This window comes from Arachis ipaensis, chromosome B3 (genome assembly GCF_059453495.1).
Source record: "Arachis ipaensis isolate K30076 ecotype BB chromosome B3, ASM5945349v1, whole genome shotgun sequence".
NCBI lineage: Eukaryota > Viridiplantae > Streptophyta > Magnoliopsida > Fabales > Fabaceae > Arachis > Arachis ipaensis.
This window is the reverse complement of record NC_142438.1, coordinates 49972070-49984276: the sequence shown is the minus strand read 5'-3', so window position 1 is coordinate 49984276 and position 12207 is coordinate 49972070. Positions and strand designations below refer to the sequence as shown.

The 12207-nt window shown below is 37.3% G+C and overlaps 1 non-coding gene across 1 annotated transcript; it reads left to right on the top strand.

The window, feature by feature from the left end:
- The first annotated feature begins 1440 nt into the window (after positions 1-1440).
- On the top strand, positions 1441-1548 carry LOC148570586 (small nucleolar RNA R71). The gene has a single exon (XR_015908353.1). It is a non-coding gene; the product is annotated as a small nucleolar RNA R71 (small nucleolar RNA).
- Positions 1549-12207: the final 10659 nt, after the last annotated feature.

The window sequence follows — 12207 nt, the reverse complement described above, 5'->3', positions numbered from 1 at the left end:
CACATCAATCATAGCTTTTGCTGTGGCTAGGAAGGGTCTTCCAAGGATGATGGATTCATCCTCATCCTTCCTAGTGTCTAGGATTATGAAATCAGCAGGGATGTAAAGGCCTTCAACCTTTACTAACACATCCTCTACTTGTCCATAAGCCTGTTTTCTTGAGTTGTCTGCCATCTCTAATGAGACTTTGGCAGCTTGCACCTCAAAGATCCCAAGTTTCTCTATTACAGAGAGTGGCATTAAGTTTATTCCTGACCCCAGGTCACACAGAGCCTTCTCAAAGGTCATGGTGCCTATGTTACAGGGTATTAAGAATTTACTAGGATCCTGTTTATTTTGAGGTAATTTCTGCCTATCTAATGCATTCAGTTCATTGGTGAGCAAGGGAGGTTCATCTTCCCAAGTCTCATTACCAAATAATTTGGCATTCAAATTCATAATTGCACCAAGGTATTTAGCAACTTGCTCTTCAGTAATGTCTTCATCCTCTTTAGAGGATGAATACTCATCAGAGCTCATGAAGGGCAAAAGGAGGTTCAATGGAATCTCTATGGTCTCTAGATGAGCCTCAGATTCCTTTGGTTCCTTAAAGGGAAACTCCTTATTGGTCACTGAGCGTCCCAGGAGGTCTTCCTCACTAGGATTCATGTCCTCCTTCTCCTCTTTGGGTTCGGCCACACCAAGTAAGGTTATGGCCTTGCACTCTCTTTTTGGATTCTCTTCTGTATTGCTTGGGAGAGTACTAGGAGGAGATTTAGTGACCCTTTTACTCAGCTGGCCCACTTGTGCCTCTAAATTTCTAATGGAGGACCTTGTTTTATTCATGAAACTTAGAGTGGCCTTAGATAGATCAGAAACTATATTTGCTAAGCTAGATAGATTCTGCTCAGAATTCTCTGTCTGTTGCTGAATGGATGATGGAAAAGGCTTGCTATTGCTAAACTTATTTCTTCCACCATTATTAAAGCCTTGTTGAGGCTTTTGTTGATCCTTCCATGAGAAATTTGGATGATTTCTCCATGAGGGATTATAGGTGTTTCTATAGGGTTCCCCCATGTAATTCACCTCTGCTATTGCAGGGTTCTCAGGATCATAAGCTTCTTCTTCAGAAGATGCCTCTATAGTACTGTTGGATGATTCCTTCAATCCATTCAGACTCTGAGAGATCATATTGACTTGCTGAGTCAATATTTTGTTCTGAGCCAATATGGCATTCAGAGCATCAATTTCAAGAACTCCCTTCCTTTGAGGCGTCCCATTACTTACAGGATTCCTCTCAGAAGTGTACATGAACTGGTTATTAGCAACCATGTCAATGAGTACTTGAGCTTCTGTAGGCGTTTTCTTTAGGTGAATGGATCCACTTGCAGAATGGTCCAGTGACATCTTTGATAACTCAGACAGACCATCATAGAATATATCCAGGATGGTCCATTCTGAAAGCATGTCAGAAGGACACTTTTTAGTCAGTTACTTGTATCTCTCCCAAGCTTCATAGAGGGATTCACCTTCTTTTTGTCTGAAGGTTTGAACATCCACTCTAAGCTTACTAAGCTTTTGAGGAGGAAAGAACTTGGCTAAGAAAGCCGTGACCAGCTTATCCTAAGAGTTCAGGCTATCCTTAGGTTGAGAGTCCAACCATATTCTAGCTCTGTCTCTTACAACAAATGGGAAAAGCATAAGCCTGTAGACCTCGGGATCAACCCCATTGGTCTTAACAGTATCACAGATTTGCAAGAATTCAGTTAAGAACTAAAAAGGATCTTCTGATGGAAGTCCATGAAACTTGCAATTCTGTTGCATCAGAGAAACTAGTTGAGACTTTAGCTCAAAATTGTTTGCTCCAATGGCAGGGATTGAGATGCTTCTTTCATGTAAGTTAGAATTTGGTGCAGTAAAGTCACCAAGCATCTTCCTTGCATTGTTATTATTTTCGGCCATGTCTCCTTCTTTTTCGAAATTTTCAGTCAGATTTTCTCCAGAGAGTTGTGCTTTAGCTTCCTTAGCTTCCTCTTTAGAGTCTTTTCAGGTTCAGGATCAACTTCAACAAGAGTGTTCTTATCCTTCTTCCTGCTCATATGAAAAAGAAGAGAACACAAAAGAAAATATGAAATCCTCTATGTCACAATATAGAGATTCCTTATGTAAGTATAAGAAGAGAAGAGTAGCAAAAGAAAAAGATAAGAATCCAAACACAGGGGAGAGGAGTGGGTTCGGATTTTTGAGTGGTTAGTAGATAAACAAATAAATAGAAGGGGATGAGAGATGAGAGAATTCGAAAATTAAATAAAATAAAATAAAAATATTTTTATTTTTAATTTAAAATCAAAGTTAGAATTCAAAAATTAGAACGAAAAATGAAACTAATTTAAATTGAAATTTAAAACAATTAGTTAATTAAAATTGAATTTTGAAAAAGAGGGAAGGGATTTTCGAAAATTAGAGAGAGAGAGTTAGTTAGGTAGTTTTGAAAAAGATAAGAATCAAACAAAAAATTAAGTGGTTAATTGAAAAAGATTTGAAAATCAGATTTTGAAAAGATAGGAAGTTAGAAAAGATTTTGAAATTAATTTTGAAAAAGATGTGATTGAAACTTATTTTGAAAAAGATTTGAAAAAGAAATTTAAAAAGATTTGATTTTGAAAATTAAAGTTGATTACTTGACTAATAAGAAACAAAAAGATATGATTTAAAATTTAAAGATTGAACCTTTCTTACTAAGTAAGTAACAAACTTAAAATTTTTGAATCAATCACATTAATTGTTAGTAAAGACTTTGAAATTATGAAACAAAATAAGAAAAAAATTTTTGAAAATCAACTTGAAATTTTCAAAAATTATGAGAGAAAAATGAAAAAGATTCGATTTTTTGAAAAAGATTTGAAAAAGATAAGGTTTTTAAATTGAAAATTTGACTTGACTCATAAGAAACAACTAAATTTTAAAAAGTTTTAAAAAAGTCAAGTCAAATATTCGAAATTTATGAGAGAAAAAAGGGAAAGATATTTCTTTGATATTTGAATTTTAATAATGAGAGAGAAAAACATCAAAAAGACTCAATGCATGAAAATTTTGAATCAAAACAAATGATGCATGCAAGAACACTATGAATGTCAAGATGAACACCAAGAACACTTTGAATGTCAAGATGAACATCAAGACTTATTTTTGAAAACTTTTGAGAAAAGAAAAACATGCAAGACACCAAACTTAGAAATTTTCAATAATTAGACACTAACAAATTGAAAATGCATATGAAAAACAAGAAAAGACACAAAGCAAGAAAAATTAAAGATCAAACAAGAAGACTTACTAAGAACAACTTGAAGATCATAAAGAATGCAATGCATGAATTTTCGAAAAATGCAAGAAAGAGATAAACATGCAATTGACACCAAATTTAAAAATTAACACAAGACTCAAACAAGAAACATTAAATTATTTTTGATTTTATGATTTTATTAATTTTTTTGTATATTTTTCAAAAATTATTTTGAAAAAGAAAATAAGGGTTCAAAATTTTTAATAGGAATTCCAGGAATCTTGCAATGTTAGTCTAAAGCTCCAGTCCAGGAATTAGACATGGCTTACTAGCCAGCCAAGCTTTCAGTGAAAGCTCCGGTCTAAAACACTAGACATGGCCAATGGCCAGCCAAGCTTCAGCAGATACAAATCAGACATATAACAGCTGATTAGATGAGAATCCACGGACTCTTGTGATGATAAGTTGAAATCTCGGTCCAAAGGATTAGACATGGCTTCACAGCCATCCAGAATTCAACAGATCATCGTGAAACTCTAGAATTCATTCTTAAAAATTTTGAAGAAAATAGAATAATTTATTTATTTATTTATTTATTTTGAAAATTTTTTCGAAAATAAATAAAAAAATTAAAAAGCTTAAATATAAAATAAGAGTACCTAATCTGAGCAACAAGATGAATCGTCAGTTGTCCAAACTTGAACGATTCCCGGCAACGGCGCCAAAAACTTGGTGCACGAAATTGTGATCTCAATGGCGCCAACAACTTGGTACGCACAATCGTAATCTCAATTCTCTGTCACAACTTCGCACAACTAATCAGCAAGTGCACTGGGTCGTCTAAGTAATAAACCTTACGTGAGTAAGGGTCGATCCCACGGAGATTGTCGGCTTGAAGCAAGATATGGTCACCTTGTAAATCTCATTCAGGCAGATTCAAATGGTTATGGTGAACTGATAATAAAAATATAAATAAAATATAGGATAGAGGTACTTATGTAATTCATTGGTGAGAATTTCAGATAAGCGTATGGAGATGCTTTGTTCCTTCTGATTCTCTGCTTTCTTATTGTCTTCATCCAATCCTTCATACTCCTTTCCATGGCAAGCATTATGTAGGGCATCACCGTCGTCAATGGCTACATCCCATCCTCTCAGTGAAAATGGTCCAAAATGCGCTGTCACAGCACGGCTATTCATCTGCCGGTTCTCGATCATACTGGAATAGGATTCAGTAATCCTTTTGCGTCTGTCACTACGCCCAGCACTCGTGAGTTTGAAGCTCGTCACAGCAATCCCTTCCCGGATCCTACTTGGAATACCACAGACAAGGTTTAGACTTTCTGGATCTTAGGAATGGCCGCCAATAATTCTAGCCTATACCACGAAGACTCTGATCTCATGGAATGGAAGGCTCGATTGTTAGGCGAGGCAACCATGCGTCATGAACCAGGAGGCTAAGAGATACGCACTTAAGCTATTGCAAGTAGAACGGAAGTGGTTGTCAGGCACGCGTTCATAGGTGAGAATGATGATGAGTGTCACGGATCATCACCTTCCTCAGGTTGAAGAACAAGTGTATATCTTAGATAAGAAATAGCCTTGAATTGAATAGAAAAATAATAGTACTTTGCATTAATTCATGGGGAACAACAGAGCTCCACACCTTAATCTATAGTGTGTAGAAACTCTACCGTTGAAAATACATAAGTGATAATGGTCCAGGCATGGCCGAATGGCCAGCCTCCCTAAATGGCATATGAATTCGAAAATAGGGAAAAAGGAACTCTGAATACAATAGTAAAAAGTTCTATTTATGCTAAACTAGTTACTAGGGTTTACGGATATGAGTAAATGATGCAGAAATCCACTTCCAGACCCACTTGGTGTGTGCTTGGACTGAGCATTGAAGCTTTCACGTGTAGAGGTCTTCCTTGGAGTTAAACGCTAGTTTGTAACCTGTTTCTGGCGTTTAACTCTGCTCTGCAACCTGTTTCTGGCGTTTAACTCCAGAATAGGGCAGAGAGCTGGCGTTGAACGCCAGTTTACGTCGTCTAAACTCGAGCAAAGTATGGACTATTATATATTGTTGGAAATCCCTGGATGTCTACTTTTTAACACAATTGAGAGCGCGCCATTTGGAGTTCTGTAGCTCTAGAAAATCCACTTTGAGTGTAGGGAGGTCATAATCCAACAACATTTGCAGTCCTTCTTTAACCTCTGAATCTGATTTTTGCTCAAGTCCCTCAATTTCAGCCAGAAAATACCTGAAATCACAGAAAAACACACAAACTCATAGTAAAGTCCAGAAATGTGCTTTTTAATTAAAAACTAATAAAAATATACTAAAGACTAACTAAATTATACTAAAAACTATGTAAAAACAATGCCAAAAAGCGTATAAATTATCCGCTCATCAATGGTCATGACAACATATGAATTAAACAAAAATTTTGTTTGGGCATTATGTCCTACAGATGGAGTATAGTGCACATTTTCGTCAAATTCAAGCAAAAATTCAAGCATGAACAACCCATAAGTGAAGAATTTGAACACTTGCAATGAAACAAACAAGCAAAGGATTAAGAAAGACTTAAGCTAAGTTACCAAAACTAAAAAAAAAGATGCAAGTAAAACAAGCAACTATGCATAGAAAGAAAATTAAAATAAAAATAAGAAAATTGAAAAGATGAAGAGTGGAGAAGAAAGGGATAGGCAACAGTGGGACTTGCGTTAGCCGCTGCGAGGCTCACGGCAACGAGGTTTCGCCGGAGAAGAAGGGCAAAGAAGAAGAAGAAGAAAGAAAGAAATAGAGTAGGGAGAAAAGACCTGTGCGGACGCACAAGGTTGTGTGTGGACGCACGGGATGGAGAGAGTGGGGGTATGCACGCGCACCGCAACGTGCGAGCGCTGCGAACAGAAGATGTATTGCGACCTGTGCGTATGCACAAAGACGTGTGTGTACGCACACCAGCGCAATTTTGAGGCGTTCAGACGCACAGGACGTGCGAGCGTTGCTGGTAGAGGGGGTCCAGAGACGCGTGCGCGCGCACAGGCATGTGTGCACGCACAACACACTTTTCTCTTTTTTTTTTGAAAGTGAAAATGACCATGTGTGCGTACGCACAGGGAGGTGTGCATCCGCACAGAATGAAAGTGTGGTGGGGTGCGCATGCATAGAGGGTGCGAGCGCTGCGAACAGAGCGTGCTACAACGCGTGTGCGTACGCACACTGCTGTGCGCTTGCACAGGTAGTGACAAACAGGGGAAGTGTGCGTATGCACGAGGCTATGCGCACGCACAGAACTCTGTTTCTGCAACATTTTTAAAGCCTCCAAGGCACCAATCATGATATCAATTAAAGTTTTTCAAGCCCAAAACATATCATTCATCAAAAACACATGATCAAACATAAAATTCAACTAAATTCAACCAAGAATGCAATCAACCTAAGCTAATTAAAGAGACAAAATTGAATAAACAAAACTAAAAGAAAGAAGGGTTGAAAAGATATTACCATGGGGGTGTCTCCCACCTAGCACTTTGGTTTTAAGTCCTCAAGTTGGACTTTTGAGTGAAGCTTGTGTCATGGTGGCTTATGCTTCCACTCATCCTTGAGTTGCCACCCATGTTTGTTCTTCAAGAATCCTCCGGGATCCCACACTTTGGTTTCTCTATCATCCTCTTGTTGACCTTCACTTGTGCCTTTAGATGAACAACCTCTCCAAGCACCTTTGAAGCACCCACCTGAATGTTGGACTCCTCCAAATTGGACCTTGCACCACTTGTTCCTTGGACTCCATTGCCAGCCAACATCCAATCCTTCACCATTTAACACTCCAAGAAGCACCTTGAGTTGATGATCTGTTTCCAAGAGAGGAAATTGATATGGGCTTATGAAGCTCATAGAGAAAATTGTTACCCACTCAATTTTTTGTTGTAGTGGAGTTATCCTATTAAGCTCTTGCACAATTGCTTCCACTTCTTGGGTGATCACATCTTTCTCACCATCCTTTTCAAGCTCTTCCATATCCCTCTTAAACTCAAGAGTGGAAGGTTCCTCAAGATCATTGAGGGGGTTGACCAAGGTGGACAAAAAATCATTGATGATGCAATCCACTTCTTGATCAAACTCTCTCAATTCTCCATTCACCTCTTCCGTTTCACAAGTTCTACCTTCCTCCTCTTGTTACAATTCTTGTTCTAACTCTTCTACCTCCCCTTGAGGCTCCATGTTCTCCTCCTTATTACACTCCATACTTGATCCTCCACCTTCCTCAAGGGGGATGTCTTGAGTTCTTAAGCGTAGTAGGGTCAAGCGGTTCACCGCTTCGGCTATGATAGCCGTAAACTCCCCTTGCTTTCTTTGGAACCCTTCTTGATCTTGGAAGAATGCTTGAAGGTCTTATTGTTCTTGGGGCAAGGGTTGGAAAACTTCATATTGGGGTGGAAGAGAAGGTTCAAAGGTTGGGAGAAAGGTTGTATAGTTGGAAGGTGTGTCATGTGGATGAGGGTATTGAGGTGGTGTACAAGGGTGTGGTTCATATGGTTGGTAACACGGTGTATAGACATTTTGATTCCATGGAGGTGTATAGGGTGGTGCTTGAAGGTTAGGTGGTTGAGGGTTAGGTAAGGGGTATCTTTCATATCCTTGGATTTGGTATTCACATAGGGGAGGGTTTGGCTTGTTGTAGTATGAGGGAGATGTTTGCCATGAGTGTTGCTCATATGCAATTGGTTCCTCCCTAAATTGATTCTCCCACTCTATGAAGCAATCCCAATTTGGATTCATGATACCCTACAAAACATTCACAACCAAGATCCAAGCAACAAGGGTGATAGCTCATAGAAAAAGTAGCAAATAAAAACAAAGGACATCAATAAACAAGAAAAACAAAAACCTAAATATTAACAAAAATGACCAAACAACCAAAAAGTAAAGTATTTACACTATCAACATATTTACAACAACTTAAGATAGCACTCAATTGCGTCCCCGACAACAGCGCCAAATTTGATAACAAGAGAACCATTGTTAGTCTAGATTTTCACAAAATAGAATTTCATCGTTGAAAGTATAGTCTAGACCAAAAATTAATTCCCAAGATCAAATAATAAAGTCAAAATAAAATATAAACCGAGAGTATTTAGCTCCCGGGTTGTCTTCCCCTAGGAGTTGCAATGAAATGTCACGTTATTGGCTATGGGAGAAAGAGAGCATGGGGAATTGTGAATGAAAGCAAGAGCAAGAAATGTAAATAGCAAGAAAGTAATTGATCATGCAAGAAATGTAAATGGCAACTCTTGGTAAGAATTGGGGAATTTAGGATTCCTATCCTAGTTATGGACCACAAACATGGCAATTGTGTGGAAGCAATCCAAATCAATTAATCCTCCTTGAGAATTAGTCAAAGGCGTAATTGATCTCAATCCATAAGTCCTAGTCAACTCACTAATTACTTAGTGAAAGACTAGCGTCAATGGAAACCAAACCAATTAACCATTCTCACATAATGCAGAATGGACATCCACAACTCAATTCTACCTAAACACCCAATTTCTCAACCAAGAGTGTGAAAACTAAACATGCAAGAATTTAAACATCAAAGCAATTAAATAAACATGCAAGGAATCAAAAGTCAAAGCAATTAAAATGCAAGTAAAGGAAACTTAAAATGTAAGAAAACCACTTGGCAAGTAATTGAGAGCTAAGGTTACCTATCCTAGCCATTGACCACAAACACATGATGATTATGAAGAGTTAATCCTACTTAGTCAACCTTACATCAAAGATAAGTCAAGTAGGCATAGTTAATTTCAATCCCTAAGTCGTTTGTCAACACTAAGGGGTCACATAGAGTCAAGGAGACCAAATCAACTAACTACTCTAATGTATCAAATAAGAATGGACATCAATGACTCAAGGAACACCAAAGTCAACAATTTCAAGCCAAGAGTGGGCAAAAACTAAGTAAAAACTAAGCCAAGCATTTTATCAAACACTTGGTGTGCATGAAAATAAAATAATATTAAATTGTAATAAAATAAATTCTAAAGCTACCAAAGCAAGAAAATAGCAATAACAACTCAAGAAAGCAATAAATGACATGGAAACATAAATTTGCATTAAATGTAAATTAAAATAACAAGGGTGTGCATAAACATAAAAGACAACTAAAATGAAAAATTAACAAGATAAACAAGAAAATTAAGACAATAGAACAAAGAAAGGTAGAAGAAACTAGATTAAAACAAGAATTGAAAGTAGTAATTACAAGGAAATTAAACTAAAAACCCTAGGTTCTAGAGAGAAGGGGGAGCTTTTCTCTCTAGAAAACTAACAAAAACATGTAAAAACATAAACCTAAGTGCTCCCCCCGTTCATCCTTCTTCAATTTGGCCTTAAATAGCTTCAAAAAAATGAGTTGGATTGGGTATTGGGGCCCAGAAATCGCTACCAGCGAGTTGCAATTAATGAGGTCACGTGCAGGGACCTGTGCGTACGCACAAGTACCTGTGCGTACGCACACTTAGACTTATGTTCACAATAGCAAATTGCATATAATTTTGAAGCCCCGGATGTTAGCTTTCCAATGTCACTGAAACCGCCTCATTTGAACCTCTGTAGCTCAAGTTATGACCAATTTAGTACAGAGAGGTCAGGGCTGGCAGCTTTCCAAATCCTTCATTTCTTGAATTCTTCCCTTTTGCATGCTCTTTTCCTCACTTCTTCAACCCATACTTGCCTTGGAAACCTGAAAATCACTTAACAAATACTTAAATGCACCAAATGGGATTATAGTGAATTAAAATTGACTAAATTGAGCATAAAAGAGCATGTTTTCACTTTCAAGCACAATTTAGGAAGAAATCTCAAAAGCATGCTATTTAGATGAATAAATGTGGGTTTATGTGATGAGATCCACTCAATTCAAACCAAAATATATCGAAAAATATGGACTCATCAAGTACCTTATTTCATTTATGAAATTATGAGTGGTCTTAGAGAGGCTAGAAACCAGAGTAACCAAGTCAGAAAGGCTCTGCTTAGAGGCTTCCATATTCCCTTGAAAAGATGGAATGGTGGTTTGTTATTGAACCTATTCTGGTTTCTTCCACCTTGGTTGCTGAAACCTTGCTTAGGTTTCTGTTGATCTTTCCATGAAAGATTGGGATGGTTCCTCCATGAAGGGTTGTAAGTGTTTCCATAGGGTTCTCCCATGTAATTCACCTCCTCCATGGTGGGTTGCTCAGGATCATAAGCTTTTTCTTTAGGAGAAACTTCCTGATTATTGCCAACTGCAGTTTGCATCCCAGTGAGATATTGAGAGATCATGTTGACCTGTTAGGTCAAGATCTTATTCTGAGCCAGGATGGCATTTAGAGTCTCAACTTCATGAATTCCTTTCTTCTGAGAGATTCCATGGTTTACAGGATTCCTCTCAGAGGTGTACATGAATTGGTTGTTTGCAACCATCTCAATGAGTTCTCTGGCTTCTGCAGGTGTTTTCTTCAAGTGGAGAGATCCACTTGCAGAGCTGTCCAATAAAATTTTGGACATCTCAGATAAACCATCATAGAACACGCCTATGAGGGACCACTCTGAGAGCATGTCAGGAGGATATCTCCTGATCAGCTGCTTATGTCTTTCCCAAGCTTCATAAAGGGATTCACCTTCTCTTTGTCTGAAGGTTTAAACTTCCACTCTAATCTTGCTTATCTTTTGAGCAGGAAAGAACTTAGCTAGAAAAGCATTAACCAGCTTTTTCCAAGAGTCAAGACTCTCTCTTGGTTGGGCATCCAACCAGAACTTAGATCTGTCTCTTAAAGCAAAGGGGAAAAGCATCAGCTTATAGACTTCAGGATCAACTCCATTAGTCTTTATAGTACCACAGATCTATAAGAATTCTGCTAAGAACTGATGTGGATCATCCATTGGATGTCCATAGAATTTGCAGTTCTGTTACAGAAGAGAGACTAACTGAGGCTTAAGTTCAAAATTCTTAGCTCCAATGGCAGGTACAGCAATGCCTCTGCCATAAAAATCAGAAGTAGGCATGGTGAAGTCACCAAGGACCTTTCTGGGCTCCTCTTGTGGTTCGGCCATGTCTCATTGTTCTTGTTCAAAACTTTCTGAAAGGTCTCTTTCGGAGTGTTGTGCTTTAGCTTGTTGTAAACGCCTCCTCAGAGTCTTTTCAGGTTCAGGATCAGGAGTCAAGAGGGGTTCTTTATCCCTGTTCCTGGTCATAAACAAGAAAAAAAAAGGAAAAGAAAGAAAAGAAGAAAGCTCTTTGTGCCAATTGGCAAGAAGCTCCTCCTTAAAGTCAGAAGTAAAGAAAGAAGAAGAAGAAAGAAAAGAAGTAAAAGAAGTAGAAGAAAAATACCTTGGAAATAGTAGATAAGAGTAAATAAAAGAAGATATAATAAAAGAAATAGAAGAAGAATACTTTGAAAATAGGGGGATAGAAATAATTAAGATGAGAAGGAAGAATACATAGGGGGAAGAAGAAGAGTGATATAGATGTGAGAAGAAGAGCAGTATAAATAGAAAAAGTAAATAAGAGTTGAAATAGTTTTGTTTTTATTTTATTTATTTAGTTAATTGATTTTCAAAAATTATGGTTAATAATTTAAAAAGATTTAAAATTTAAATGTTAAATTTCGAAAATAGAAGAGAGAGAAGAGAGAGAAATTTTCAAAAATTAAGAGAGATGGGAGTTAGTTTGGTAGTTTTGAAAAAAAAGAGAGAGAGAAGAAGATATTATTTTCGAAAATTAAGGAAGAGAGGAGTTAGTTAGGAGGTTTTGAAAAATAGGAGAGAGAAGATAAGATATTAATTAAGAAAAGATAAAATAATTAAAAAATGAAATAAAAGATAAGATAAGTAAAGATTTGAAACTAAAGTTTGAAATTAGAAAAAGAGAAGATTTTGAAATTTGATTTTG